This window comes from Cydia splendana, chromosome 8, assembly GCF_910591565.1.
Source record: "Cydia splendana chromosome 8, ilCydSple1.2, whole genome shotgun sequence".
NCBI lineage: Eukaryota > Metazoa > Arthropoda > Insecta > Lepidoptera > Tortricidae > Cydia > Cydia splendana.
The window spans coordinates 21,765,908-21,782,314 of NC_085967.1; the positions used below are offsets into that span (position 1 = coordinate 21,765,908).

A 16,407-nucleotide genomic window follows, 5' to 3' on the forward strand; every position below is an offset into this window, starting at 1 on the left:
CACAGCACAGTCGCGTTTTTATCGCTTGTCACCATGCCTGTCACGTTCTAACAAGTATGTAAGTGCGAAAGGGACGCGCATAGTGATAGGCGATAAAAATGGAACCATGCTGCGCCTGCAGGATAGGCACTGTTACTATAATAATACTTATAAAGTATTTCGCTGCGACAGCTAGCGTAACTCTTAATTAACCATACTTTGTATGGGGTCTTTCGACCCCCTACAGCAATGAACTGGTTAATTGTACGATTCTCATGAAATTTCATAGTACTACACTCGATTTTTACCAGAATATTTTTTGTAGTTACAGAAAAGAGGCATATCAATTAGTTTTACTGTTTCAGATAACCTAATTAGCAAATAATCACGGGCTATTTACCGAGTAATGGGTTGTTCTATCCGTCGCCCTAAATTAATCCGCAACCGTGCAATACTTTACCTAGTAGTGTGAGTACGGCTACCACCAGTTTTGACATTGACATATTAGCTCGCGTATACCTAAATTACTTTCTATACATCTCGCTTGCACTAATATGCGAGTACGAGCGAGATGCATAGAAAGTAAGTTACTCAGACGTGGGTGAATATGTCAATGTCAAAACTGGTGGTAGTGGTAAAGGTATTCTTACTTGGATACCTAGATGTGGTGACCACGAGCAGTCTTAAGTGCTATATCTAGTTGGAAATCGTCTGGGCCAAAGATAACTTTTCCTTTTCATCTTCGGATTGTGTTTTGAGCTTAAAAACTCTCATTAACTATTCTATTAGTTGTGAAACTTAACCAATAAATTGTTTACTTAAGTAGGATTATAGACAATTTAAAGCCAGTCGTAAGAAAAACATTTTGATGCTAAAGTATTTTCTTTATTAGAGTTTTTGCTAGTTTTGATTTTAGTATAATCCTTGCCTAAGATTGTGGCTTTGCTCGGATATAAAGACTTCAATATATGCTGGCAATTGTGTCGTCTGTAGCGTTGAAAAATCACGGAAAAATACGGGGAAATTTCGAAATGGCTCGTTTTTTTCAAGTTTCTTTCGAAAAAAAAACAATGCCAATTTCAGTTACAGTATTTCCGAAAAAAAAACAAGTTTTTTTAAAACTTCTGTATTGTTCAATATAGACATATAGTGTGTTGTTCACGTCGAATGTGTTAGTTTCTGGCATTGTATTGACTTTGACACTGTCATCACTCATCAGTGGCATTGTATATGACGTAGTTAACTTTTTTGAAAAAAAAAACGAAACTTTCCCGAAAAAATTTTTTTTTCCCGACATTTTCACGCCTGGTCGTCTGTACGTAGGTACAGCTACTGTAATATAGCTACGGTTACGCCTACTGATCACGATGGTAGCATCGTGATCAGTATATAGACTAACTAACTAACTAACTATTTTGGCTCAGCGATCCAAAGATAATCTTGGCCTCCGAAACGAGAGCGTGCCACCTGTCCCGATCCTGCGCAACTTCCTGCCAGTTGTTGACGCGAAGCTGAAGCAGATCCGCCGCCACACTATCTTCCCAGCGATACCTGGGCCGACCCACCGGACGGCTACCAGTCGGTCGTCCCAAGAACGCCCCCTTGACAGCCCGATCCTCTCCCATTCTGAGTAGGTGACCGAACCAGCGAAGTCTGTGCGCTTTCGTTTCGCCGACGATATTGGGTTCGGGCACTAAGGTTGTCTATTGTTTGTCCGAAAATTATATAAAATAATACTCATATGCCCGAATTTTATTTGCCCGAATTTCATTTGCCCGAATTGTTTGTTTACCATAAAAATGATGTGACATACTCTTTGTTTACCCGATTATTAGATTCCAGAACGTACGAGTGCCATACGTGTTGTTGTCCATATTATTAATTGTAATAATATTATTTAATAGAATATTTAACTTCACCTAACCCACTTTTCCAGTAGTATTTCTTTTCTGTAAGGGTCGCAGTTCAAACCTAACCTAACCCATTTTTCTAGTAGCATTTGGTTTCTGTAAGGGTCGCAATTCAAACCTAACCTAACCCACTTTTCTGATAGCATTTCTTTTCTGCAAGGGTCGCAGTTCAAACCTAACGTAACCTACTTTTCTAGTAGCATTTATTTTCTGTATGGGTCGCAGTTCAAACCTAACCTAACCCACTTTTCCAGTAGCATTTCTTTTCTGTAAGGGTCGCAGTTCAAACCTAACCTAACCCACTTTTCCAGTAGCATTACTTTTCTGTAAGGGTCGCAGTTCAAACCTAACCTAACCCATTTTTCTAGTAGCATTTGGTTTCTGTAAAAAAAATATATTATGGCTAGTGATAATTATGGATTAAAATGATGATGACAAATGATATTATTGAAATTGATTTTATGGGAAACAAAGTTTCTGGCACGTGACTAATATAGTAAACAATAAGTATTGCATATGTAATTATGGTAAACAATATAATGGCTGTTGACTATTATGGCAAATGAAATTATGGCAAATGAAATTCTGGCAAGTGGGTGTATACCGGCCAACTCCTCGATCTCGGCATTTTTCCGGATCCTCCAGGTGCCGTCATCTCTCTGAATAGGTCCCAGGATCTTGCAAAAAACTTTTCTCTCTGCTACCAGGAGCTGACTTTCTTCTTTTAGTGTTAGGGACCAGGCCTCACAGCCATACATTAGGATAGGCCGTATAACGGTTTTAGATATCCGTAACTTTGTATGTTTGCTGAGAAGCCCGGACACCAACACTTTGTGGAGGGCTGCACTGCACCGCAGGGCGTTTTGGATGCGTATGTTGATCTCCTCCTCTCTGGTGTTTGTGTCGGTAACAGTGCATCCCAGGTACCGAAACTTCTCAACTCCACGGTAGACGGTACCCCCAACATGAAGACTATCACGCTGGATGCGTGTATTATTGTAACGTTTCATGTGGAGGTATTCAGTTTTTGCTTGGTTGATCCTGAGACCTAAACTAGAGGCCTCAGTATATAGGCAGTAGCTTATTTAAGACAGTTTTCAAATTTATCATTTATTTAAACGTTGTTTTTAGGGTTCCGGGCATTTTATCTACACGTGTTTTTCCTTACGCTTCATAATTTAACATCATATTGAATAAATCATTCCGTTTCATATTTCACGTGCCCTGCTTTTCCTTATTTTTAATGCCATATTTTTCCTTTTTCCTGGTTTATTGGTAGTCGAATTTATAGACGTTTGTTCGTTCAAAGAATCTTTGGTCGTATAGTCAGTAAAACTATCTAAATTATGTGTTTTATGTTATTAACTAGAGTCACACACAACACACGCAGCACATCTTTTTCGCTATCCGGACATATATGTCACTCTTGTAGCCGCCGTGCAGGTCAGGATCTCGACGACTCAAATAAAAAGCTTCGATTTGAAGTAAACTATTATAATCTTTCCAAAGTTACTGGTTTACAAGCTTAACTAAACGGTTAGACGTAGAAGTGGTGTGGTTATTGTATGGAGGCTAATGAAAGAGTGATTTGCATAATTTGAAAGTACAAAATGGTGGTTTAGATTTAGGTGCAGCTAATTGGCCGCGGTACAGGGTATGTGGAGCGCTCCTATTGGTGCTTTAGAAAAAGCTTCCAAATACTAGCCGAGCCCGACGGCTGCGTTTAGTTTACTAGTTATAATAATGTTAAACATGGAAGATATTTCGATTAGTTGAAATTACCCTGCAGTCGTTGCCCGCCCCCCCTCGACCCTTGCACCTTATTTGATATCATTACTGTACCAATGATCCTTTATTAGGGGTCTCTCGACAGTCATTTAGTTCTCAATGGCCTTAAAGGACCCTATATGTAGCCACGTACCGCTATAATGGGCTGCTTAATCGAATCACAGGTACCGTAAAATGGGGTGAGTAGGGCCAAAACTGACATTCAATTCTCGATAACATTTTATTTTACATTTTATGCAAACTTAATTTTATTAATAAATGTTCCAGCCGTTTGTATTTTAGTTTTTTTATGATTTTAGGTAGTTACATTTCATAACTTTAACGATAAACGCAAAATCCCTCCTCAGCCCGTAGTCCCTCGTAGTTGGGGTGAGATGGGATTTCATACAAAAGGTGATTTTGAAACGTTGTTGAATCGATTTCTTTTATTATGAATATTACTTAGCTCCATTTGTAATAAGAACACATTATTTAGGTAGCAGTAGCCTTTAAAAACCATCTCACCCCCTGTCATTCCTGCTCTCCCCATTCATAACCCGATCGATTCTCCTCGCAATCCCTACTCACCCCATTTTACGGTACTTGATATGGGAACTATGCTGTTAAATTCGAGTACACTATTATGAAGATTGAATTGTTCCATTAGATGGATTTAGGTGGCAGTGGCACTAGGCAGTGACTTCAAGCCACATTTACTCAATAATTGCTAGATATAATTATCCCCCATTTTTTCGATTTCCAAGCGGTGGTAGCCGAGTGGATATGACGCCCGACTTTCAATCCGGAGGTCGCGGGTTCAAATCCTGGCTCGTACCAATGAGTTTTTCGGAACTTATGTACGAAATATCATTTGATATTTACCACTAGCTTTTCGGTGAAGGAAAACATCGTGAGGAAACCTGCATATAATATCTGCGAAGAAATTCAAAGGTGTATGTGAAGTCCCCAATCCGCATTGGGCTAGCGTGGGGACTATAGCCCAAGCCCTCTCGCGCATGAGAGGCCTGTGCCCAGCAGTGGGACGTATATAGGCTGAATTATTATAATATATTATTATTATACTCTATTATTCGATTTCCACAATACACACATATAAATAAATGATGTTGAGAGTCGCTAGAGGCCTCATACTATTATCACCGTGACAAGGTACAAAATGTACCCATTTTGTACCTTGTCACTGTGGAAATTAAGTTCTTTGACTGTAGGTACAGTCGACGTCAAAGATATGTTTACATGCTTCGCCTTATTGCAAAAGTGTAAACATATCTTTGACGTCGACTGTACAATAATTAGGCTGTATCATATACTTTTGATCACGAACTGTAGAGATTTCTTGCTATTTCTGTTGCCTGTTCATCACTCCACCCTCATCAACCTAGGTCGATATTCAGACAAAAAATAAAAGTAACGTCAAGGTCCTATCAAAACTAGGTCAGAATTGTAATTAAATATATTAAGAACGAGTCACTCACGTATTTTAAGTCGAAAAACGTTCCACATGCTTCACTCCGTACCTAGGAGTACCCGTTCTTAATATATTTAATACGTCTTTGTACCACGGAAGTTTTGTTATCAGAATCGTAATTAATGTACTTATATCAGATTTAAATAATAAAATAACAAATCATAATCGGCCCCAACGTGTACAAGAAGGAGACCTGTGGCCCCTATTTCACCACGGCGACAGGTGCGACAATGCGACAAATGTCACTGTTGCTGACGTCACAGTCATCCATGGGCTACGGTTACCGCTTACCATCGGGCGGGCCGTATTCCTGTTTGCCACCATCATTGTATTATTTAAAAAAAACTTTATTATATCTACAAAAAACATATTTCTCTTGCGAAGTTTATGATGATGATGATGACAATTGTCACACGATTTAATAGAACTTTCGGTAATTCTTGACACGGAATGAGTTCTGTGCCGGAATTACGTGACAATTGTCGTACTTCTTGTGACAATTTTCATTAGCTTCGCAAAATAAGTACTTATTTATTGGCGATATAATGGAGTTTTTTTAATTAATATGTTGGTGGCAAACAAGCACACCGCCCGTCCGATGGTAAGCGGTAGTCTATGGAGGCATGTGACGTCAGTAACAGTGATGTCGACAATTGGACGTCAACGTGGTGAAATAGGGGCCTGATAAACAGATTTATTTTAAATTCCACTGGCTGTCGTTACCAGCCCTCAGAACTTCAATAACAAGCCAACAAAGAATTCATATCTACTTGTGTAAGGGTTGATAAAGCGAAAGCAATATAACTGATTTTTTTTCCCTTTCCACTCTTGCTTAGGGATATAAGGCGTGAAACATACGGGGCAGTAAGATGCCGCACACAGTGGCGTGTTCTTAAACTTGTGAAATCCACGAGTAGTAACTTAAAAATCTTCGATTTCTTAGTGACTGATATATTGCTTGATATCAGAAAAAATTGTGAATATTATTACTACAAGTGATTATTTATTGATTAGACACATTATACTTATTGTGTGTGTGAAGTTTCAAGTGTGTAGCTGCATAACTTCAAAAGTTACAAGTAACTGAAATTATGCCTAACCGCTGACTCTCGCCAAAACATGCCCGTATTGGGCGGTGACGGAGTGATTCAAGGGCCCGTAGGTAAAGGGCTAGGTATCCTCGCGGTGCGCGCGCGGCCCGTGTGTTTTCCGCTTACAAATAGAATACTTCATTTCTTCTGTATTCGAGAAACCGGTCCTATTCAAACGAAGCGAAATGAGGCTCATAATTAAATATATGGAAATTTCTACTTATAGGTACTAACCGGGCGTATTTAATAATTTTTGTGGAAAAAGAGCAAAATATAAACTTTTGAAACGCGCGTAATTAAATATGTTTATTTCTAGAATTATATCATTAATTATATCCGTTAGTAACTAGCTTATTTGTGTTAATTTTGCTCTTTTTCGTACAGGATTTTTTTTATCTTTATCCGAATTGACATTGTAATTTCTATTTAATTGAATTCAATATTTTTTATTCTTAACTTTTATAAGTGAAGTATTAGTTTACCAATGACAATGTATGATTATTACTGAATAAATGATATTTTAAAATAGATATATTGTTTATTACCCACGCCCACGCGTTTCTCCATTACTAGTTATATTCTAGCCTATTTAAAATTTTTCTTCGCCTTCCTTGATATAGGTATAGGCTAATGCGACGCGAGTAGAATATAATCTTGCTTCGGCACTTTTTGTACCGGGTGTTAAATATTGGATTTGTAAGGTACATCATACATGAGCTGATTTTTATTTAAAAAAATCTTAACCATTTACAACGCTCCGTCCGCCCTGGGGCTTAAAAAATGCAGGATGTAGCAACATTTCAAAATGAGTAGAAGCTCGCAAAACTGAGCTACTTTTATTATGGCACCAACCCCGAAATCGCAAAAATTTGGCTCTCTCGTAGAAAATATCGACATCTGATCAGCCAAAATGTGAGAAACAGCCAATATTTTTATTCGCATTCCTTCTGGGGTTGGTCAGTTAAAAGTAGGGTCAGTTAAGTAAATTTAGTGAGTAGAATCAAACCCAGCATTTGAAGCTACATAGTGGAAGGCACACTAGATTTCTCCATACAAAAAGACAGAGGCCAAAGACAATATTTGAATTTAAGTGATAGATATTTAAACTCAAAATAATTAAAAAAAATGGTTGTCTGTAAAGTCGGTTTACGGACGATAATTTACGTGATAACGTCATAAGAAAATATTACCATCACATTACGTAACGTTGCCGTGGAGATCTGTCCACAACGTTACCATGGAGATCTGTCCACAACGTGACACTTTTTCGTGTCATACGAGTATGCTACCGGTGTTCATAGGTGTTCACCGATTTATAAGACGTTATCACGTCAAAAAATCAGCTCGTGTGTGATGTGTATAATAAAATGTAATGTCAGCAAGGCAAACTCTCAGTATTTATAGTTTTTCTGATTTAGGCTCAGTTCTACAGATTTCTATTACAGATTTCTATCTCTACAGATTTTCAATTTTACAGATTCCCAATTCTACATAATTTGAATTTTACAGAATCTTAATTCTACATATTCACAATTCTACAGATTCCCAATTTTACATAATTTGAATTTTACAGAACCTTAATTCTACATATTCACAATTCTACAGATTCCCAATTCTACATATTCGCAATTATACAGACTCCCATTTCCACAAACTCCCAATTCTACTGATTCCCAGTCAAACAGATTTCCAGTCCTACAGATTCCCAAATCTACAGATGTTTGGTTTATTGTATGGTTTTTATTAAGAGTAGGTCTTGTTGAGTGATTAAATTATAAATTTAATTCGCACTCGTTATATTTGCTGTAAACTACAATTGTCCACAGGCAGAACCGCTTATTAGAATTTCAATAAATATTCCTGTAACAGAAAAGTAAGCAAAATTTGGTCATTTTGAAGGATGCTAATCTGTAGAGTTTAAGAATTTAAGCAAAGTTTTGCATCTGACTACGAAGAAATATAAGCGGCTCTGGTTTATAATAGATAATAAATAAAAAATCTGTGCAATTAGGAATTTGTGGAATTAGGATACTGTAGAGATGAAAAACTGTGGAATTAAGAATATGTAGAATTAGGAACCTGTATAATTGGTTATCTGTTAAATTGGGAATCCGTAGATTAGAGAATCTATAGAATTGGGAATCTGTAGATACGGCCCTAAACCGTTTTTCTGACTGTGCCCCTGTCAGTTTTCTATATTAAATGCCTGTATAACATTTTGACGCACATACATCAAAAGGCCAAGGCTCAACTTGTAACACGTTTCCCTGTCAAGACCCCTGTTATTGTCTATCATAGTTTTCACCCACGATAAATTTAACCTGCCTGCTTTGAATATTATGTATATGAGATCACTGAGGTCTAAAAATAGTCCTATGTTTCTTTGATACTTCGAAATTGAATGTTTTATTGTATTGTGAGCTATTGTAAGTTTATAGGCTATTCATGATTCTGAAAATATTTCAAATAAGCGGATAGATAAAAGTGTATTACACTTTGCTCAAAGCCTATTTTTTAAATATTTCTGTACCTACGTACCTGGTGAAAACAAGAAGTTCTTCAGTACTAGAGGTCAAATTAAACGTAAACTTTAATATCTTCATGATTGTCATATTGTTAAATTAAAATTCGCGCGTGCGTTTCTTTCCTACTTCTTCGTATATGTCATGACCGAGCGAGACGCACGGGAAAATTATCATCATCATCATCATCATATCAGCCAGAGGACGTCCACTGCTGGACATAGGCCTCCCCCAAAGAGTGCCACAATGACCGGTCTTGCGCCGCCCGCATCCAGCGGACTCCCGCGACCTTTACCAGGTCGTCAGTCCACCTTGTGGGGGGTCTACCCACGTTGCGCCTTCCGGTACGTGGTCGCCACTCGAGGACCTTTCCGCTCCAACGGCCATCGGTTCTACGGGCAATGTGCCTCGCCCACTCCCACTTAAGTTTAGCGATTCGGAGGGCTACATCGGTTACTTTGGTTCAGCTACGGATGGCCTCATTTCATTTGCGGGAAAATTATAGCAAAATGATATCATTTTGATGTAAAAATGTAAGTACGAATTGGACTCCAGATCTGAGTCTGTAGGGTGTATGACGTAAGTATTTTTAAGCTCTCGAAGAAAGGTCTTTGTTAAATGTAGCTATTTTTATACTACGCGTGCTTAAATAGTATATTGACGGATACTTTGCAAAATAATTGTCACTTAGCCATTCCCTTTCTATGGTTTATAAGATGGCATAAAGACAGTTAAACATTTATATTTCGAAACTGATTGGTAAGAGTTTTGAATGATTCACGATTAGTTTCACTAGACTTATACAATATAAAAGGTACTTATTAATCACGGTTCATATCCCGGTCGATATATAAGACTACCTACATACTGATCGGTAATCTCCAAAAATGTATATAGAAAATGTAATGAATACCTATAGCACAGTATAATAAAGAGTACTAACGTACAGTATGGACACTCCCTGCCTCCCGTTGAAAGTGCCGCCCACCCGCTCTCGGTTACCTCACAGTTACCGGCTGGCAAGGACGCGACGACGCGGTGCGCAGAGCGGAGACCACGTAAAATATTCAAATATTAAACAAATATTTACAAAACCTATCAGAACACACTGAAAACAACACAATATCTATATGAACAAAAAATCATGTTTTCAAGTTACGTAATATTTTGGTGGCCTGAATTTCCTTAGAAAAATTTTGTTATTTCGTTTATACTGATTCAAAATATAAAACTATTGTATAAATCGAGCTTAGATACCCACCTTACAGCATAATACGATTCTTATTTCTTCCTAATTCGCGCAATGAGTTTTGATTCATTGAGGTCATCGAACTTGACAACAAAATGGCGGGAACCCTATTACGTCTTATCTCACTCACACAAGCATGGTACGCGTTCACCTACACGAGCTTAGACTGTGTGCGTAGGAACGCGTTTATTTCATACATTTGAACGCCAGTGTCCGAGGTGTGCCTATAGTCTATCCCCCTTATTCATAAACGTTTATTAACGTTGACAAGCCGTTAATAATCGTTTGTCCCTTTCCATCATACCAATACGTCGGAGAGGGACAAACGATTATTATCGGCTTGTCAACTTTAGTAAACGTTTATGAATAAGGGGGTATATCTTTAGGTACTTAAATAAAAGTAAACAAAATCTACCCTCAAATGGCTTCTTAAGCCAGTTGAGGGTAGATGAAAACATTACATGATCAAATAATGTAGGTTAAAGTCAGGTCGTTGAGTGACTGATCCAGGCGGTTTTGTATTTGGTTGGTTAACCAATAAATGTAATAACTACCCGAAAATACACAAATTATTTGTTTACTCTTATTTAAATACCTAAAGATACAGAGTATAATACTGGAAAACTAGCTACGAGACAAAATTATGAGTGTAGAGGCAGAGATTAATTAGAGGCATCAAACTTTCTGCTATTGTCTCTCTCTTTGCTATAAGAAAGAGGAGATACGAGATAAGAATCCGTACAATGAATGACACAGTTCATTCCTCTCCTGTAGGTATTTTGTAACAAGATGGTTTCCACATTACAATCAGAATAATAGTCGTGAGGGCGGTGAGTTGGATTATGGATTTCGAGACACCTGTCTTGAGATTCAGACCTTTCCGGAATATTTGCTGAAATGGGAAGAATTTACGGGTATTTTATTGCGGAGACGCGAGGGTTAAGCGACGGCGTTTCATTGGTCAAATCAGATCAGACAGACAATAGGTATTAGTAACTAAAGGGGCCCACTGATGAAAAGTCCGTTGAACGCAATCGGCCTGTCAGTTAGAACAAAAAAGTTGACAGTTCCGACCAACTGACAGGCAGATACCATCCGGCGGACTGTTAATCAGTGGGTCTGATGAGGCGGCAGCTGCGGTGGTGTGGGCACGTGTCTCGGATGTCAGAAGACAGAGTGGCGAAGCGTATCTTCTTTTCAGAACTCCAGAATGGTAAGCGTAAAAGCGGTGGCCAGTACTTACGATATAAGGATGTTCTGAAAAGACATATGAAGAGATGCCAACTAGAGCCCTCTGACTGGGAGCGGAAGGCAGCGCAGCGGCCCGAATGGCGGCGCCTCATTAATGATAGAGTTAACATTTTTGAGACGGAACGCCGCAGTGAGCTCGACAGAAAACGTGATGAGCTTAAGGCTCGGCCGCCAACCTCAATTTCCTACAACTATGTAGGTGGTGTGCTGACGTGCCCAAAATGCGCTCGAGTATTTAGCAAGAAGATAGGGTACGTGAGCCACCTAAGAGCGCATCAGAGAGTGGATCAGCTACACTCTAATAATACGAGCTAAAAATTGCCTAGTCCAGAGCACACAGTCGCTGGGGCCGAAATCGGTCAGGAAAAGCATCATCATCATCATCATCAGTGGGCCCCTTTAGCGGCATTACTGACGGTTCACCTCAGGTATAATATAAAGTAGGCAACTTCGAGCAACAACGGCTTCCGGCAAGGGAGGAGCCCAAGTGATATCTTTACAGTACAAATCGTTCCCCATTTTTTGCGGGGGGAAACGTGCACACATTCGCATTTCTCACTCACTACATACGTCAATTCTTGGGATGTGTTATCAAGCGAACCATGAGGCATGAGCCGTGGCAAAATGCCGGAATAACGCGAGGAAGAAGATTATTATTAAAATGGACGGACGGTATTATAAAAATGGAATGACGGTTTCAAGAGAAAGTGTCTAGCAGGCTAAGGAAGGAGAAGTGGCCCCTGTGACGAATATCGGATTTTTATAATGTCATTTGTTGGCTATCTTATAATATAGAAAAACCTTAACTTTCAGCCCCCTATCTTGAACCGTCACCGAGATAATGTCAAAAACGTCATTTTATGGACACATTTTTCAAATTCGTTTTTCTCCTGAACTATATAAGGTAGAGCAATCAAACTAGGTCATAGCTACAAAGAATGAGTAGGAGTATAACTCAGATTTTTTTAAATATTTAATTCCCTGAAAAAATAATGATTAAAATGTCAGAGAATTTTTTGACAGCTCTTTTCAACAAGTAATTGTAAAGGTACACCTATGGCAAAAATCACATAAACTGCAAATAGTATTAGCTACTACCATGCGAAAAATCAATTCAATATAATTGGTGCAACATACTTAACACAAAAGGTAATCACGGTCCATATCCCGGTCGGTGTAAGTCTAGTGAAACTAATAGTGAAGTATTCTAAAAACTGTTATTTTTAATGACTTGGTCCACAGGAAATATGTGCGGGTGAAGCCCAGCATGTGTCCTCCTCACAATGGCGACGGCGCGTGCCGAGTCCGCTGCAAGACTGTGCTAGATTAACGGGACTATCTTTTATTACTTCCTCTCTCACGTGCTCTGGTTTGTATATGTTCAAGTATCCTAATGTTTAAATCAATAAGAATTATAGTCTGTATTTTAATTTTTAACAAGCAGAAACGTCTGCGAACGATGCTATTAAGCTTAGAATAAATTAAAAGTGGAAAAATACCTAACCTATAATATGGTGGAAAGATTTGCTGGCTATGGATGAGGTCTTGGTGGCTCAGATGGCAGAGCGCTGGAGTATCAATCCAGAGGCCGTGAGTTCAAGTCTCACCCAAGACAGTAATTTTTCCACTTTTAAATTTATTATAAGTCTGTATCTTTAGGTATTGAAAAAAAGTAAACAAACAATTTGTACATTTTCGGGTAGTTATAACATTTATTGGTTAACCAACCAAATACGAAACCGCCTGGATAAGTCACTGAAAGACCTGACTTTAACCTACATTATTTGATCATGTAATGTTTTCAACTGGCTTAACAAGCCGTTTGAGGGTAGATCTTGTTTACTTTTATTTAAATACCTAACGATACAGAGTATAGGGTATACGAAATCCGGTGTCAATCTGAGGTGTCAAACACAGCGATGTTTTTTATGATAATTTTATTATAAAACACTATTTAGTAAACAGGGGGCCGATTTTTGAATTCCGAGCGCTCGATTTCGCGTGGCTCCCTTCATTATATCTCCACAACTAGACATTTGAATTCTACTAATAGAATTGAAAACGAGTGTTAATACCACTAGATTCCTATCGCTTGTATTTTAAAAATAGCATTTCGACGAAATCGAGCGCTAGAAATTCAAAAATCGGCCCCCTGTTTACTAAATAGTGCTTTATAATAAAATTATCATAAAAAAACATCGCTGTGTTCAACACAACAAACGGGTCAAACAGATCACTGTGTTATGTCTTTCCTGTAGACATACACAAGAGTTAAGGGCTATAAAGGTTAATTTTCTTATTTAACCCTTATCCACGTGAAAAGGTCCTCCTTTTAATTAGAGAACTATGATTAAATCATTGCTTACATGCCCACAAGCTGTTAACTATTGCCCACAGGAGAGAAAAATGTGCTGTTCGCGATAACACACTAGTTTTCTCTCCTGTGGGCAATAGTTAACAGCTTGTGGGCATGTAAGTAATGATTTTATCATAGTTCTTTAAATAAAAGGAGGACCTTTTCACGTGGATAAGGGTTAAATAAGAAAATTAACCTTTATACCCCTTAACTCTTGTGTATGTCTACAGGAAAGACATAACACAGTGATCTGTTTGACCGCATGTTCATGTTCAAAAGCACTTCCAAAAAAAAGCTCCGTACGTCTCCCCCCGTCTCCGCTTCGTCTGGCGTTTGTTGATGTACGATTGTAGTCTTGGTTTCGTTAGACGGCCTTCTTATCTTCTAGTACAGCTATACAGATGTAGTGCCATAGAGAAATATAGTAGGAATAGAGTGCTCACTCCATATTACATCAGTTTTGGTACCAAACTGACTATTATTTTCGTAGTCGACATCTAGCATCGAGTAGCGAAATTATCAGTACTGCAGATCTACTAGATGTCTGTCTTGTGGCGACTCACGAAAATCGTGTTGAATAACAATTTACAAGTAATATTATAAGCAGAATGAGTTGAAAATAGAGTTCCGGTTAATCCGGTTATAATATTAGCTGAAAATTGTTGAGCATTAGACTTTTTGGTCGCCGCAACATCTATTGTCAAGTAGCAGTACTGATAATTCCGCTACTCGATGCAAGATGTCGACTACGAAAATAATAGTCATTTTGGTACCTACCAAAACTGATGTAGGGAGTGAGCACTCTATGTACTTTTTTCTCTATGGCAGTGCATATTAGTAATTTCCAACGTTTTTTCACAGAAACGTACGAACGTGTCTTGCTATTTCAGTCAGTCTCGGTACAAAAAATACTGAGGTTGACTGAAGTAGCATGACAAATACGAACGTTTCCGAGAAAATACGATGGAAAACAATGATGCACATCTGTACACGTATCTGTTTCAGCTACAACAATAATAAACACAGCTTTGCGGGCCAGCGGGTGAAGATAATTAGCGGGGCATTAATGGCCGTCTTATACAGCCGCGTGAGGGCTTCGCTGAGTGACAGCGGGCCTCAGCGCTGAATATAATAAATAAATAGGTTTTTTGAAGTGAAAACTTCTTTAGCGGCGCTGTGCACTTTTTGTGATGGGGAAAAAATGTTAAAATCGCGACAGCGTAAGACGTAAGACGCTTTTGCGTCGTAAATACGACTCAAGGCACAAGAGGCTGGTAGAGTGAAGACCTTGGGTGAGTCACGCCCAGCAAGAAAGCCAAAAATACACCGGTATGATGAATTAAAAGAAAAGCCATAACGAAATAAGTACTAAACAAAAATGAATGGCTAAAGTTTAAGGGAGACTACAGGCTTCCTTAAATTTTAGTTATTACAGAAGAAGACTACAAGGTTTTCAATTGTCAAAGTGTAGGCTTCTTCTTCTTATTTTTACGCTCTGAAACGTCATAAATATCTTGATAAGCTCACGGTGTGCTACGGCCTTTTAGTGATGTTCCGGTCGGGTCGGGTCGGGTTGCTCCGTGACCCATTGCAGTACAAGGGGCTGTTCTCGAGGTTGTTCAGGAATACGTTTACCTCGGGCAAATACTGCAGTTAGGAAGGAACAACTTCGAGAAAGAGTTGAATAGAAGGATACAGCTGGGCTGGGCAGCATATGGGAAGCTGCGTCAAGTCTTCACGTCGTCAATCCCACAGAGTCTGAAGACAAAAGTCTTCAATCAGTGCGTCCTACCCGTGATGACATACGGAGCCGAAACGTGGACACTCACGGTAGGACTGGTCCATAAATTCAAAGTCGCTCAGCGAGCTATGGAAAGGGCTATGCTCGGAGTCTCTCTGAGGGATCGTATTCGAAATGAAGTCATCCGTCAGAGAACTAAAGTCGTCGACATAGCCCACCGGATTAGCAAGCTGAAGTGGCAGTGGGCCGGTCATATTAGCCGTAGAACCGATAACCGTTGGGGTAGACGAGTTCTCGAGTGGAGACGGCGCATCGGCAAACGTAGCGTAGGACGCCCCCAGACTAGATGGAGCAATGACCTTCGCAAGGCGGCTAGCAAGAGCTGGATCAGAGTTGCCGCAAATCGTGCTCAATGGCGTGCAATAGGAGAGGCCTAATAGGAGGTCCAGCAGTGGACGAGAGTAGGCTGATGATGATGATGATGATGATGATGATGACGGATGATTATTTATTTTTATTTCTTCTTTTTCTTCTCAGCATACTCGTATTTGCTTCCACTGCTGAACATATGCCTCTTTCATGGATATCCATGTTGTTCTGTATGCGGCGGTTCTATGCCAGGTAAGCTCTGGGGGCCGATTTTTGAATTTCGATCGGTCGATTTCGTCACTCGAAAATCGGTGGAAAACGGCGAAATGCAAATTTTTGAAATACGAGCGATAGAAATTGGGAATCTAGTGGTATTGACCACTCGTTTTCAATTCTATTAGTAGAATTTAAATGCCTAGTAGTAGAGATATTATTGAACGAAATACACGAAATGGAGCGGTTGAATTTCAAAAATCGGCCCCCTGCCGTCTTTCTAACTAATGTCGTCTGACCACCTGGCTCGTGGTTCTTTTTATTTGTCGACGCGAAACTGTACCATTAACTGTGACAGTTTTGATGACGAAAGATATCAGGTTCTCTTATTTCTCATATGCCGAGTACATGAGTCTCTCTGGTAGAATGCTTCCGCTAGCAGTAACGGTGCACCCTAGATTGATTCTCCC

General features: G+C 39.2%; 1 long non-coding RNA gene and 1 other non-coding gene across 2 annotated transcripts in view; one reads left to right on the plus strand and one right to left on the minus strand.

Annotated features, from left to right (window-relative positions):
* The window catches only part of LOC134793036 (uncharacterized), an 814,647-nt gene that overhangs the window by 398,826 nt on the left and 399,414 nt on the right, over nt 1-16,407 (minus strand). The window lies entirely within an intron of this gene.
* On the plus strand, nt 12,801-12,873 carry Trnad-auc (transfer RNA aspartic acid (anticodon AUC)). The gene has a single exon. It is a non-coding gene; the product is annotated as a tRNA-Asp (tRNA).